Source organism: Coregonus clupeaformis, chromosome 34 (genome assembly GCF_020615455.1).
Source record: "Coregonus clupeaformis isolate EN_2021a chromosome 34, ASM2061545v1, whole genome shotgun sequence".
Taxonomy (NCBI): domain Eukaryota; kingdom Metazoa; phylum Chordata; class Actinopteri; order Salmoniformes; family Salmonidae; genus Coregonus; species Coregonus clupeaformis.
In genome coordinates this window covers 36915618-36927643 of record NC_059225.1, presented here as the reverse complement: position 1 = coordinate 36927643, position 12026 = coordinate 36915618, and the positions used below count along the sequence as shown (strand labels likewise).

Sequence of the window (12026 nt, the reverse complement as noted above, 5' to 3'; positions counted from 1 at the left end):
GAGGAATTTGCAGTACCTCCAGTCTCCAGCACCGGTTCTGGCACCAGCCCCCACACCACCACTACCTGCCTCTGTCCCATCTGAGCCGGTCCGCGGAAAACCCCTGTCCCTCCCAGAGCGCTTCGATGGCGCGCCAGCGAGATGCAAGGGAATCCTTCTGCAATGCGACCTGTACCTCGATCGCTATGCCGAGGCTGTCTGCGGGAGAGACAGGGTTGCCACAGTCATCTCGGCACTGACCGGAAGGGCCCTGGACTGGGGTGCTGTGGTCCGGGAAACGGGCGAGTCCTACGTGTGCTTCACCCTCCTCTTCAGCTCGGTGTTTGATCATCCTGTGGAGGACCGAGAGGGGAGTGAGCATGTACTCCAGGGATCTAGGACCGCCTCGGAGTTCGCCCTGGAGTTCCGGACCATCGCGGCCTCCACCGGATGGAACGAGTCGGCTCTGGTCACTGTTTCTCTACTAAGGGTAAGTTATAACCTACATTTATTTTTGTTTTGTTTTTACATACTGGTAACCAGAGTCGTTCAAGGGAATTCGGGACATGGGTGACTAGTTAACGTTAGCTTGGCTCTCTCTGTGTTTCGTGCCGTGGGAGGAGGGGTTGGTTCATTGGCAGAGAGCAATGGCTAGCTAGTATGCTAACTATTCTAGCTAACTAACTGGCTGAATAAGTTGACGAAGTACTCACTCAAACTGTCAAAACTAACCAAAAACTTTACACAATGTTAGACACGGACACAAATGATCTGTTTGGCGTATTAACACACTGGTGGTTTGTTGTAACCGAGTATTAGTGCTAAACCGTGTTATTGGAGGCTGGCATGCTAGTTGGCTATGGCGTCATAGGATTCGGTGCCCTGGACGGTTTTCACTGAATAATACTGTACCAAGTTAGCCAGCTGAATAAACGAAGTTAGGCCCCACTCTCTCGCTTTCCCAGATGTTTAGTTCATTTCATTCCGATCTCCTTTGCATTATTGTAGCCTTTTTCTGTAGCCTGTCAACTATGTGTCTGTCTATCCCTGTCCTCTCCTCTCTGCACAGGCCATACAAACGCTTCACACCATGTGGCTGCTGCCACTCTAATCTGGTGGTCCCTGTGCGCACGACCCACGTGGAGTTCCAGGTCTCTGGCAGCCTCTGGAACTGCCGTTCTGCGGCCAACAAGGCAGAGTTAATCTCAGCCTATGCTACCCTCCAGTCCCTCGACTTCTTGGCGCTGACGGAAACATGGATTACCACAGAAAACACTGCTACTCCTACTGCTCTTTCCTCATCTGACCATGTGTTCTCGCATACCCCGAGAGCATCTGGTCAGCGTGGCTGTGGCACAGGAATCCTCATCTCTCCCAAGTGGACATTCTCTCTGTGACAGCATTTGAATTACATGCTGTCACAGTCACTAGCCAATTCAAGCTTAACATCCTTGTCATTTATCGCCCTCCAGGTTCCCTTGGAGAGTTCATCAATGAGCTTGACGCCTTGATGAATTCCTTTCCTGAGGATGGCTCACCCCTCACAGTTCTGGGTGACTTTAACCTCCCTACGTCTGTCTTTGACTCATTTCTCTCTGCCTCCTTCTTCCACTTCTTTCCTCTTTTGACCTCACCCTCTCACCGTCCCCCCCTACTCACAAGGCAGGCAATACGCTTGAACTATTCTTTACTAGATGCTGTTCTTCTACTAATCTCACTGCAACTCCCCTCCAAGTCTCCGACCACTACTTTGTATCCTTTTCTCTCTCGCTCTCCTCCAACACTACTCACTCTGCCCCTACTCAGATGGTAATGTGCCGTCGCAACCTTCGCTCTCTCTCTCCCGCTACTCTCTCCTCTTCCATCCTATCATCTCTTCCCTCTGCTAAATCCTTCTCCCTCCGATCTCCTGATTCTGCCTCCTCAACCCTCCTCTCCTCCCTTTCTGCATCTTTTGACTCTCTATGTCCCCTATCCTCCCGGCCGGCTCGGTCCTCCCCTCCTGCTCCGTGGCTTGACGACTCATTGCGAGCTCAAAGAAGAGGGCTCCGGGCAGCCGAGCGGAAATGGAGGAAAACTAGACTCACTGCGGACCTGTCATCTTTTCACTCCCTCCTCTCTACATGCTATTCCTCTGTTTCCGCTGCTAAAGCCACTTTCTACCACTCAAAATGTCAAGCCTCTGCCTCTAACCCTAGGAAGCTCTTTGCCACCTTCTCCTCCCTGCTGAATCCTCCTCCTCCTCCCCCTCCCTCCTCCCTCTCTGTGGATGACTTTGTCAACCATTTTGAAAAGAAGGTTGACGACATCCGATCATCATTTATTAAGTCAAATGACACCGCTGGTCCTGCTCACACTGCCCTACCCTATGCTTTGACTTCTTTCTCCCCTCTCTCTCCAGATGAAATCTTGCGACTTGTGACGGCCGGCCGCCCAACAACCTGCCCGCTTGACCCTATCCCCTCCTCTCTTCTCCAGACCATTTCCAGAGACCTTCTCCCTTACCTCACCTCGCTCATCAACTCATCCTTGACCGCTGGCCATGTCCCTTCAGTCTTCAAGAGAGCGAGAGTTGCACCGCTCCTCAAAAAACCGATGTCAACAACTACAGGCCAGTATCTCTTCTTTCTTTTCTCTCCAAAACTCTTGAGCGTGCTGTCTTTAGCCAACTCTCCTGCTATCTCTCTCAGAATTACCTTCTTGATCCAAACCAGTCAGGTTTCAAGACTGGTCATTCAACTGAGACTGCTCTTCTCTGTGTCACTGAGGCTCTCCGCACTGCTAAAGCTAACTCTCTCTCCTCTGCTCTTATCCTTCTAGACCTATCCGCTGCCTTTGATACTGTGAACCATCAGATCCTCCTCTCCACCCTCTCTGAGTTGGGCATCTCCGGCGCTGCTCACTCTTGGCTTGCGTCCTACCTGACAGGTCGCTCCTACCAGGTGGCATGGCGAGAATCTGTCTCCGCACCACGTGCTCTCACCACTGGTGTCCCCCAGGGTCCAGTTCTAGACCCTCTCCTATTCTCTCTATACACCAAGTCACTTGGCTCTGTCATATCCTCACATGGTCTCTCCTATCATTGCTACGCAGACGACACACAATTAATTGTCTCCTTTCCCCCTTCTGATAACCAGGTGGCGAATCGCATCTCTGCATTTCTGGCAGACATATCAGTGTGGATGTCGGATCACCACCTCAAGCTGAACCTCGGCAAAGACGTTTATCAGCCAAAACATGACACCCACCCTGTATTTCAGTGCATGCTGTGTCTCAACCGATGGCGGGCACAACACAAACCACCTCAGATTATGTAGAATTGGGTCTAAACTACGACATATCCAGAACGCTGCAGCCCGTCTGGTGTTCAACCTTTCCAAGTTCTCTCATGTAACCCCGCTCCTCCGCACACTCCACTGGTTTCCAGTTGAGGCTCGCATCTACTACAAGACCATGGTGCTTGCCTACGGAGCTGTGAGGGGAACGGCACCTCCTTACCTTCAGGCTCTGATCAGACCCTACACCCAAACGAGGGCACTACATTCATCCACCTCTGGCCTGCTAGCTCCCCTACCTCTACGGAAGCACAGTTCCCGCTCAGCCCAGTCAAAGCTATTCACTGCTCTGGCACCCCAATGGTGGAACAAGCTCCCCCACGACGCCAGGACAGCGGAGTCACTGACCTCCTTCCGGAGACACTTGAAACCCTACCTCTTTAAGGAATACCTGGAATAGTATAAACTAATCCTTCTACCCCACCACTCCCCCACCCCCCCTTAAAAACAGTGGTTGTCCCACTGGCAATCATAAGTTGAATGCACCAATTTGTAAGTCGCTCTGGATAAGAGCGTCTGCTAAATGATGTAAATGTAAAAATGTTTTCCGCAGCGGACTGCAGGTGGAGGTACAGAGGGAGTTAGCCTGCCATGATGACAACCTGTCACTCGACCAGCTCATCAGCATGGCGATCCGGTTGGACAATCTCCTACGGTCCCGACAAAGACCTGTGCGGAATCCGGAGCCCATGGCTACACCTGCGCCGTGGCCAGAGCCGATGGAGGTGGGCTCTGCACGTTTGCCAAAGGCAGAGAGTAGGAGGAGGAGGAAATTGGGCCTATGCTCCTATTGTGGAGAAATTGGTAATTTCTCCCCGACCTGCCCACTATCCACTAATAGGCGAGGAGGTGAGAAGCCAGAGAATTCCCCTGCTCCAACCCAGGTAGGATGCAAGGTCTCCTCTCCTTTTCTGTCAACTCAACCAGTGTGTTTTTCCATTAAATTCTCTGAATACCCTAGCTCCTCACTCCCATTAGCTCTGATTGATTCCGGAGCTGCCATGAATCTTTTAGATAGCGCACTGGCCACTGCATTAAGCATTCCTTTGGTTCCCCTACAGTCACACATTCCTGTTCGAGCACGGGATAATCGTCCAAATGAACGGGACTCGTACATCACATCACTGTTCCCGTTTCTCTGCTGACCCATGACACTCATTTAGAACAGATCACATTTTTGATTATAGACACCCCCACGCACCCTGTTGTTTTAGGTCTCCCCTGATTGAGTTGGCATAACCCTGTTATTTCCTGGTCTGAGAGGAGACTGCTGGGTTGGTCGCAGGAGTGTCAGGGGAGGTCTCTCGTGGAGTCTGTCAACACCACTACGGTGGAAAGTCTGGACCACGCCACTCAAGTGGATTTACAGGAGGAATACTAGGATCAGCCCTCCTGAGAGGACACGTCTATCCCCTCTCCTACGTGGAGACTGAAGCCATGGAGACCTACGTACAGGAGAGCCTCCAGCAGAGGTTTATCCTCAAGCTTCTTTGTTGTTAAGAAGAATGATGTGAGACTGCTCCCCTGCATTGATTGTTGAACACTGAATAAAGCCACCGTTAAATTCAGCTATCCTTTACCCCTCATCCCAACCATCATCGAACAAATGCACGGGGCACAGTACTTCACGAAACTGGACATGAGCAGTGCCTGCAATCTCGTGCGCATTCGTGCAGGTGACGAATGGAAAACAGCCGTAATGCCCTTTGGCCTGTCTAATGCTCCTTCAGTCTTCCAGGCGTTTATTAACAAAGTGTTTCGGGACATGCTGGGATGGGGTGTAGTAGTTTATATAGACAACATTTTGGTCTATTCTGCTGACCGAGCCCAGCATGTCTCGTAAGTCAGGTCTGTGCTGGGAAGACTATTGGAGCATAACCTATATTTTAAACAAGAAAAATGTTTATGTTTCCAGCGGTCCGTGTCCTTTTTGGGACACCTCATATCCACGGAAGGAGTGGAGATGGAGGAGTAACGCTTCAGCGGAGTCAAGTCATGGCCCATCCCAAACACCGTGAAAGCAGTCCAGCGATTCCTGGGGTTCGCCAACTTTTTCCGGCGGTTCATCCGGGGCTTCAGCACGGTGGTCGCCCCTCTTACCTCCCTGCTGAGAGGAGGTCCTCAGTGGCTTCGTTGGACGGTGGAGGCGGAGAGGGCGTTCGAGACGCTGAAGGCACGCTTCACAACTGCTCCCGTGCTGGCACATCCCGATCCCTCACTCCCCTTCATCGTTGAGGTGGATGCCTCCGAAGTAGGAGTCGGGGCAGTGCTGTCCCAGCGCACCGGAACCCCTGCGCCTTCTACTCCAAGCAGCTGAGCCCTGCCCAGAGGAACTACGACGTAGGGGACCGGGAACTCTTGGAAGTCAAGAAGGCTCTGAAGGCTTGGATGCACTGGCTAGAGGGGTCCAAACACACTTTCCTGGTGTGGACGGACCACCGCAACCTGGAGTACATCAGGGCAGCGAAGAGGCTAAACCCGAGACAGGCCAGGTGGGCTCTATTCTTTGCCAGGTTCGAATTCACACTCCTATAGGCCAGGCTCGAGGAACGTGAAGGCGGACGCCCTGTCTCACCTCTATAACACAGAGGAGAGGCAGGGAGAGGAGACCCCCATCATCCCTCCGTTCCGTATCATCACGCCAGTGGTGTGGGACGTAGAATCCGATATAAGGCAGGCCCTGTTTACGGAACCCGCACCAGCACAGTGCCCGGAGAACCGCGCCTACGTGCCCACGGGTGTGCGGGACCACCTCCTTTCCTGGACACACACGGTGCCTATGTCGGGTCATCCTGGGATAGGCCGTACCATCGCCTGCCTGACTGAGAAGTACTGGTGGCTCACCTTGGCTAGGGACGTCTGGGTTTACGTCTCTTCCTGTTCCATCTGTGCCCAGTCAAAGACACCCAGACACCTCCCTTATGGAAAGCTCCTTCCCCTGCCGGTTCCACAATGACCCTGGTCTCACGTCTCGGTGGACTTTGTCACTGACCTTCCACCCTCCTAGGGGAACACCACCGTTCTCGTCATTGTGGACCGGTTTTCCTAAGCTTGTCGCCTTCTTCCTCTGCCTGGGCTCCCGTGGGCCATGCAAACCGTGGAGGCTCTTTTTACGCACGTTTTCCGGCACTATGGGATCCCGGAGGACATTGTGTCTGACCGTGGTCCTCAGTTCACCTCACGCGTATGGAAAGCGTTCATGGAATGCCTGGGGGTCATGGTCAGTCTCACCTCTGTGTACCGTCCTCAAGCTAAAGGGCAGGTGGAGAGGATCAATCAGGAAGTGTGCATGTTCCTGAGGTGTTACTGTCAGGACCGGCCGGGGAAGTGGGAGGAATTTCTACCTTGGGCTGAGTACGCGCAGAATTCCCTCTGCCACAGCTCCACTAACCTCACTTCTTTCCAGTGCGTGTTGGGGTATCAGCAGGCCCTGGCACCTTGGCATCCGAGCCAGACCGAAGCCCCTGCGGTGGACGAGTGGTTTCGGCTCGCTGAGGAGATTTGGAACGCTGCGCACACTCGTCTCCAGCGGGCCGTGCGTTGGCACAAGTAACAGGCCGACCTCCACCGCAGTGAGGCGCCTGTTTCTCTCCAGCCGACCGGGTCTGGCTCTCCACCCGGAAACTGCCCCACGCTTGCCCTGCCGGAAGCTGAGCCCGCGGTTTGTTGGGCCGTTTAAAGTCCTGAGGAGTGTTATTGAGGTAACGTACCGTTTGCAACTCCCTGCTGATTACCGCATTAACCCGACTTTTCATGTGTCTCTCCTCAGGCCAGTGGTGCCTGGTCCCCTTGCTGAGGCTGGACCCAGTGATGCCCCGCCTCCTCCTCTGGACATCGAGGGAGGTCCAGCGTACTCGGTCCGTGAAGTCCTGGATTCGAGACGTTGGGCGGGGTGTCCAGTACCTCACCGACTGGGAAGGGTACGGCCCAGAGGAGCGTTGCTGGGTTCCTGCGGTGGACATCCTGGACGCTTCGCTGACCAGAGATTTTCCCCGTCGGCGCCCTGACCGACCCGCACCGCGTTCCTGTGGTCGTCCCGCTGCTGGTGCATTAGTATGTGTATATACAGTGGGGAGAACAAGTATTTGATACACTGCCGATTTTGCAGGTTTTCCTACTTACAAAGCATGTAGAGGTCTGTAATTTGTATCATAGGTACACTTCAACTGTGAGAGACGGAATCTAAAACAAAAATCTAGAAAATCACATTGTATGATTTTTAAGTAATTAATTTGCATTTTATTGCATGACATAAGTATTTGATCACTTACCAACCAGTAAGAATTCCGTCTCTCACAGAACTGTTAGTTTTCTTTAAGAAGCCCTCCTGTTCTCCACTCATTACCTGTATTAACGGCACCTGTTTGAACTCGTTACCTGTATAAAAGACACCTGTCCACACACTCAATCAAACAGACTCCAACCTCTCCACAATGGCCAAGACCAGAGAGCTGTGTAAGGACATCAGGGATAAAATTGTAGACCTGCACAAGGCTGGGATGGGCTACAGGACAATAGGCAAGCAGCTTGGTGAGAAGGCAACAACTGTTGGCACAATTATTAGAAAATGGAAGAAGTTCAAGATGACGGTCAATCACCCTCGGTCTGGGGCTCCATGCAAGCTCTCACCTCGTGGGGCATCAATGATCATGAGGAAGGTGAGAGATCAGCCCAGAACTACACGGCAGGACCTGGTCAATTACCTGAAGAGAGCTGGGACCACAGTCTCAAAGAAAACCATTAGTAACACACTACGCCGTCATGGATTAAAATCCTGCAGTGCACGCAAGGTCCCCCTGCTCAAGCCAGCGCATGTCCAGGCCCGTCTGAAGTTTGCCAATGACCATCTGGATGATCCAGAGGAGGAATGGGAGAAGGTCATGTGGTCTGATGAGACAAAAATATAGCTTTTTGGTCTAAACTCCACTCGCCGTGTTTGGAGGAAGAAGAAGGTTGAGTACAACCCCAAGAACACCATCCCAACCGTGAAGCATGAAGGTGGAAACATTATTCTTTGGGGATGCTTTTCTGCAAAGGGGACAGGACGACTGCACCGTATTGAGGGGAGGATGGATGGGGCGAGATCTTGGCCAACAACCTCCTTCCCTCAGTAAGAGCATTGAAGATGGGTCGTGGCTGGGTCTTCCAGCATGACAACGACCCGAAACACACAGCCAGGGCAACTAAGGAGTGGCTCCGTAAGAAGCATCTCAAGGTCCTGGAGTGGCCTAGCCAGTCTCCAGACCTGAACCCAATAGAAAATCTTTGGAGGGAGCTGAATGTCCGTATTGCCCAGCGACAGCCCCGAAACCTGAAGGATCTGGAGAAGGTCTGTATGGAGGAGTGGGCCAAAATCCCTGCTGCAGTGTGTGCAAACCTGGTCAAGACCTACAGGAAACTTATGATCTCTGTAATTGCAAACAAAGGCTTCTGTACCAAATATTAAGTTCTGCTTTTCTGATGTATCAAATACTTATGTCATGCAATAAAATGCAAATTAATTACTTAAAAATCATACAATGTGATTTTCTGGATTTTGTTTTAGATTCCGTCTCTCACAGTTGAAGTGTACCTATGATAAAAATTACAGACCTCTACATGCTTTGTAAGTAGGAAAACCTGCAAAATCGGCAGTGTATCAAATACTTGTTCTCCCCACTGTATGTGCCCCATTGTCCTTGTCGATTATTGTCCCATGTCCATTGGTCTCGTGAGTACCGTGTATTGTGCTCCTCTTATTACGGGTCTCGTCCCGTGTATTGTTTAGAGGTTTACACCTAGCTCTTTGTTTGGGTTACATCCCTGTGTTATATATATACACGTGTTTGTTTTGGGCTTCGTCCCCGTAGTTTTTCTTGACGTACCTTGTGTTGGGTGGAGTAATAAAAAAAACTAATACGTGTTCCTGCGCCTGTCTTCTAATCATTATACAACGTGACAGAGGCAGAGAAAGAACATTTTAACATTTACATTTGAGTCATTTAGCAGAAGCTCTTATCCAGAGCAACTTATAGTAGTGAGTGCATACATTTTCATAAAAAAAAGAAACAAAGAATTACCCCCAACCTTGGCGTTGCAAGTGCCATGCTCTACCAACTGAGCCACATGGGAACACAATGAAGAAGGGCAGGATGAAGACAACAGTCAGCGGAGAGAGGGCCCAGACCCAGTAGTCTAGGTAGCTGAAGTAGTCCTGAAGGTCTCCCAGTCTTCCCACAGCTGGACCAGGCAGGAGATGATGGGACCACTGGATGACTTTTGGACGTCCGTGCAAGAGTCATTTTCAAAGGTCATCCTGGCTGTGTCTGCTCAGCCTCCAGAGATGGCTGAGGCATCAAGGCTGCAGGACTGCCTTGGTCCAGACCTACATCACACATATTTGAGACCAAGAGCTATAACAAAACATTTTGTTTATTCATTTGCATTTTGCATAACTATTCCACTTGGGGATGGCAAGGTTGCTATAAGCCATTAAAACAAATATAAAGCTACCTTCTGGCTGGCTTTCTTATGTTAGGCCTACTAGCTAAATATCGATGTAAACATTACATTTATACAAATGGACCTCAGAGAGGGCAAGCACCCCCACTCTAAGATGCCACATCACTTGAGGAAGCTCATCTTATAGTTTGGTTTACACCATCATCAGTGGCATCCTCCAGTACCAGTGTCCATTGAATTGTCAGTAACAAATAAGGTTGACTCTTTAGCTCTGATATAATTTGTTATCCCCTTTCAAATTTAGCTAAATAGCAGAATACAGTGTCGCTGATACTTGCTAGATGTGTAACATCGATCTGTCTGGCTCCTTGCAATCTGGGATCCTTGGAATATCCCAACTCTGACTTCACCACATTGAAGTTGACATTTTAAATGGTTAAGGTAAAGGTTAGGCAAGGGTAATGGTTAAGGCAAGGTTTAAGGTTAGGGCAGAGAGGAAGAGGACAAGAGGCCCAACTCAGTGGAAAATCTGTCTCCCTCCAGCAGGTGGCTATTTTTCGTTGTTTCGCCCACCAAGCAAGGAGTTTTTGTATGGAGGTCAATGAGAGAGTGTTGAATTTGGTCAACAAAAAAATGTATGACAAATTTGCTACGTGAGGTTTATTTGATCTAACAAAAGTTTCATAATGCTTAAGTTGTTACAAGTGTACTGATATAAGTAGGACACATGACATCCTGGCAACTTTGAGAAAAAACACTTTATATTCATGGCATGAGGCTAGTAGCATAGCATCTCTCTCCATTGAATACAGGCGGTTGACGTCAACAACCCTCATCGAAAATTCAAAAAAGGATTACACTAATGAGATTAATCCACCAATCCAAAGAAAGGATAGGCGGGAGCTAGACAGCCCACCGTGCCACTTTGTGGACAACAACTCATAGATAGGGCAGAGAAACATGTACACTACATGCCAAATGAATGTGGACACCCCTTCAAATTAGTGGATTCGGCAATTTCAGCCACACCCGTTAGTGACAGGTGTATAAAATCAAGTGCAGAGCCATGCAATCTCCATTGTCAGTATAATGGCCCATACTGAAGAGCTAAGTGACTTTCAACGTGGCACCGTCATGACTTTCCAACAAGTCAGTTCATCAAATTTCTGCCCTGCTAGAGCTTCCCCGGTCAACTGTAAGTGCTGTTATTGTGAAGAGGAAACGTCTAGGAGCAACAACGGCTCAGCCGTGAAGTGATAGGCCACACAAGCTCACAGAACGGGACCGCAGAGTGCTGAAGCATGTAGCGTGTAAAAATGGTCTGTCCTCAGTTGCAACACTCACTACCGAGTTACAAACTGCCTCTGGAAGCAACATCAGCACAATAACTGTTAGCCGGGAGCTCCATGGCTGTTAGTCGGGAGCTCCATGATGGTGCCAGGTTTCCTCCAGACATGATGCTTGGCTTTCAGGCCAAAGAGTTCAATCTTGGTTTCATCAGACCAGAGAATCTTGTTTCTCATGGTCTGAGAGTCTTGTAGGTGCCTTTTGGCAAACTCCAAGCGGGCTGTCATGTGCCTTTCACTGAGGAGTGGCTTCCATCTGGCCACTCTACCATAAAGGCCTGATTGGTGGAGTGCTGAAGAGATGGTTGTCCTTCTGGAAAGTTCTCCCATCTCCACAGAGGAACTCTGGAGCTCTGTCAGAGTGACCATCGGGTTCTTGGTCACCTCCCTGACCAAGGCCCTTCTCCCCCGATTGCTCAGTTTGGCCGGGCAGCCAGCTCTAGGAAGAGTTTTGGTGGTTCCTAATTTCTTCCATTTAAGAATGATTTGTTCTTGGGGACCTTCAATGCGCCTCGACACAATCCTGCCTTGGAGCTCTACGGACAATTCCTTCGACCTCATGGCTTGGTTTTTCTTCTTCTTCTTCTTCTTCTTCTTTGGTATAATGACATTTGCAACAATTATATGTGCATTCCGTCACCTACTGTACAGGTGGATAATAAGGATCTAAAAAAGGAAAAAATGTGGGGTCAAAAAAACAAAACAAAAAATATTTTCCATACAAATTATCACTAACGAAATGTTAATTAAACTAAATCAGCGTGCTTTTCTGTTTTAATCAGTTCCCTACACAAGGTCAGAAGGATCCTGTGATGGCGGAACATTTCCTGGCAAAAGTAGTCCTTGCAGTGCTTCTGCCGTTAAGTCTTGGAGCTTCTTGGACTTCTTGTGCAGTACAATTAATAACTGTGGCTATAAATGCCAC

The 12026-nt window shown here is 50.0% G+C and overlaps 1 pseudogene; it reads right to left on the bottom strand.

Annotated features, from left to right (window-relative positions):
* LOC123482480 overlaps positions 1-9608 on the bottom strand; it is a 38702-nt pseudogene extending 29094 nt beyond the window's left edge.
* Between the last annotated feature and the right edge of the window lie 2418 nt (positions 9609-12026).